Raw genomic sequence first — 4,030 nt, 5'->3', positions numbered from 1 at the left:
GTGATGCCATACCTTGTCAAACGCTTGTGCTACATCTAAGAAGGCGCCTGTGCAGATTAGTTTCTTTTCAAGAGAATAGGAAATTTTGTCAACTATACGATGAACCTGGTGTATGGTGGAGTGGTTATTACGAAATCCGAATATATGGTTACTATAATATAATTTATGGTTACTACAGAACCTTAAAAAAAATAAAACATTTTATTGGGCGTTTTTTGATGTTTTTCAGCTTTTCAGTCATGTAGTGAATTAACAATTTTACTGACGATAAAGTTCTGAAAATCTTCACTGCACTTCTCCTACCAATGTGAATTTAACAAGACCCCAAATAACAAAATCCGTTCTCCAGTTTCGGAAATCTATCTCGCTAAATGAAAATCTAGCGAAAAAAAGCTATTAAAATATTTTTTTTTTTTAATTTTTAATTCCACATTTTGTATCTACTTGATGAACCCTTTTCAACGAGTTATCAACCAACTTTCTAGCTATAACAGTTTAGGAGAAAAGTTATAAAATATAAATTTTGGGACTGTTCACGCCGACGTTTTTATGGATTCGAATCGTTATACCCAGTGGCGCAAATAGAGGGGGGCTGGGGGGGCTTAGCCCCTTCAAAATATACCATTCTTAAAAGTATGTACCTATAAATTATAATTTTAAAAAAAATGTGTTGGGGCTTGAGCCCCCCCTAAACATTTTTCCTATTTGCACCACTGGTTATACCGCTTGGGTGTCATATAAAATATCTCTCATTAATATTTTATATTAAAGCTAGCTAAATTGCCCACTTACTCATCATTACTGAGTTACATTTTTATTATTTTCCTATTTAACATAAATTCTTGAAGTTTTCAAAATTCAGACTTTTTCATTTAAATTAGTATAATTACCATACTTACTTGATTAAAAATCAAGAAAGTAATAGATATATTTAACGAATTATGGAATATTAATTTGATAACATCACCAGGCGGCGATAAAATTTCTGCAATCTTCTTAAATAAATGTGATTTTGTCTTAACTTAATACCAATTTTAAATTTAATATTTAATAAATCTCTTACTACTAGCGTATTTCCAAATAAATGGAAGACCTCATTCGTATCTCCCGTCGATAAAAAAAAGTAGAACCTCTATCTTAAATTATCGTCCAATCTCGAAAATCTCAATCATACCTAAGCTATTTTCTAAATGAATTAATAATAAACTAACCCCTTTATGTAAAAATATTATAATAAAAAAAATAAACGAACAGCACAGTTTTCGTACAGGTCGATACCGGCTTTTTTAATATTTATATTATAGTTTTCAAACATTAACAATAATATTTTTTGCTTAATACCTTTATATTATATTTATTTATTTAATATAAGCGGACGCAAGTCCTAGAACATAATAATATTAACATCGTGTGTGAAAAAATAATACATAATACAAGGTATAGTTTTTACTTAATATTAGAGATTGAATATTATAATATATCCCCGAAATAAAATATTACGTTTCCTATGGTAGTAATATTTTAACGATATGTAAATAATAATAATTATTATTAGAAGTAGATTTTACAAGTTTTACTTAATATATGTATATATATATATATTTATATATATGTTAATATATATACCTAGTTATTTTTCCTATGGTCGGGGATTTTTTCAGGGGATTTTTATTCCGCTAGCTATTACCTATCTCTATGTTATAATTCAGTGCATAGGTATAGCCGTATAGGTAGTAGGTACTGTAAAATTATGTGTAATTTTATCAAATACAAAATAATTTATATCATACCGATATAAATTGTTTCCTTAAAAGAATACAAGCACACAGCGTATGATATTTAGTATTATTTACCATATTATATTTTATCATAGGCAATATAAAAAAAAAAAGTTTGAATAAAAATTAAAAAAAGCAGGTAAGTGGATGTCGCTCTGCTGTACAGTAGATTACTTGTGGGTCATTGTATAATGATTGTATTAGACTTGAATTCAATTATATAATATCATTGTATAAGAAAAACAATTCTGAGCGGAGACGGTTTGTCAGTCTGGATATTTTTTATTTTGTTATTATTTATTTTATCATGTACCTAAGTTGAATTAATATTAAAATATTATAATTTTTTATTCGTTTCTATGGTGATAAACAAAGCGTTAGAAATTAAAATCCCATTTTTAGCGTTTTTTCGTAATTTTCCCGTGGTTTTTCCCGTGGCATTAAATAACTATTGAGAAAATCGAAAAATGACCTCTCTAAAGTACCATCTTGATCCAATTTGCTAAAAGATAAGGTATTATATGTTGAAATCGAAACACTCCTTCTGGAAGAAATTTTGTATACAGGATATAAAAAGAAAAGGAAAAATAAAATAAAATAAACACCACTGTAAAAATAATAGCTTCCTCGCTCCGCTCAGAATCTAAAATTAAATAATTACATTTTTCCAACAAAAAATAATAAGAAAAACAGTTTAATTTTTAAAGATTTGTTAATATTTTAGGAAATAATTGAATAATTTATTTTGAGGGGGCTATTACAAGTTTTGGGGTGACTAAGCCCCCAGCCACCCCCTTCCCGCTAGTTGCGCTTTTGATTTTCAAACAATCAATTCTAGATTCTTTCTTCTTAAATACTGATTACTATTGTTACAGTTCTTTGAAAAAGAATTTTAAATGGCTACAAAATATATTAGTCGATAAAAATGTTCATTAGGATGAATTCCTGTATATTGCATCTTTAATTAATTTCTAACTTTTAATTTAAGGGTCCCGGTGTCAGTTTTTCAAATTTTCCACAATTCTATAAAATTTGAAAATTAAATTTTATATTTTAGTTGCTACCTCAATTATTATAAGACTTTTCCACTAATCTACTACCCGATAACTATTTAGGGGTGGTTGATAGGGTGTTTTATATCGAAAAAAATTACTTTACGGGAATAACTCTCAAGCTTTATAGAATTGTCGGATTTTGATGAGTATTTTTTTGTCTGAAAGAAGAAGACTTCCTACAGCCCGCATCGATCTCTGATTTTGTATTTTATTTTAAACTAGCTGATCCCGTGCACTCCGTTGCGCGTAAAAAAATATAACTCTTAAAATATTGTGGTTACTCATGCTTGTCCCTGGTGTGCCCAAATGGGGACTAATAACAAATAAATACTAATTTCTACTAAATATTTCTCCTGTAACCAATAGCAACCATTAATAAACGAAAATTTCAATCATAAATCTCATAATCCCCGTTTGAGCCCCTACCGGTGGCGTCCTGACACGAATATAATTGGCGATACGTTCTTCTTCTCGACGAAAAGAATGTATTGAAAAAAAAAATAAATTGAATCGGTCTAATATCTCTTGAGAAAAATGGTCACGATTATCCCGCCACTTAATTTTATTATATAGATAATAGTATAAAATAATTTATAAAAAAAGCTAAAAATTGTTTTTTTTTTAAAGACTTATAATTAAATTTGAGATGAAAATATCGAAAAAAGGAGTTCGATGCGGGCTGTAGAATATTCTCCTCTATTAATAAAAAAAATTATTATCAAATTTGGTTAACTCCATAGGGCATGATCATTATTCCCGTAAACCGTGTTTTTGAGGTCAAAATCACATTGGCACCGGGCGCCTTAATATAATATACGCTCTCTGGTCGTTTGCCTATCGTTTCGGGTATTGATTACTAAATCGCGAACTGCTTCACCACCTTCTACCCAATTACATTATCGACATATCGAATAGATATATAAAGGTGCCCGAACAGCAAGCTATCGTCCTGACGGACACCGCAGTTGCCATAAGGTGCAAATCTCAAATTGAAAATGAAAAGTTCGATCGGACGTGTACATAAATAGTTTCACGTCGGTCGTGAAAACATTCACTGCGATATAAAAATTAAACTAATTATTAACGGATATAAAGGTCTGCACTTGACACTAATCTAAAACCATCGTTTCAAGCACGGACTACTACACTGGACTGGAAACGTCAAGGGAGGCGGGTGACGGGGGGGCCGGGCCGCTT

The 4,030-nt window shown here is 30.2% G+C and overlaps 1 protein-coding gene across 3 annotated transcripts in view; it reads right to left on the bottom strand.

Annotated features, from left to right (window-relative positions):
* LOC100165797 (inositol-trisphosphate 3-kinase B) overlaps positions 1-4,030 on the bottom strand; it is a 375,342-nt gene that overhangs the window by 241,371 nt on the left and 129,941 nt on the right. The gene's annotated exons all lie outside the window — the stretch shown is intronic.

Source organism: Acyrthosiphon pisum, chromosome A1 (genome assembly GCF_005508785.2).
Source record: "Acyrthosiphon pisum isolate AL4f chromosome A1, pea_aphid_22Mar2018_4r6ur, whole genome shotgun sequence".
NCBI lineage: Eukaryota > Metazoa > Arthropoda > Insecta > Hemiptera > Aphididae > Acyrthosiphon > Acyrthosiphon pisum.
The sequence above is the reverse complement of the archived record's forward strand: the minus strand, read 5'-3'. Positions and strand labels throughout refer to the sequence as shown.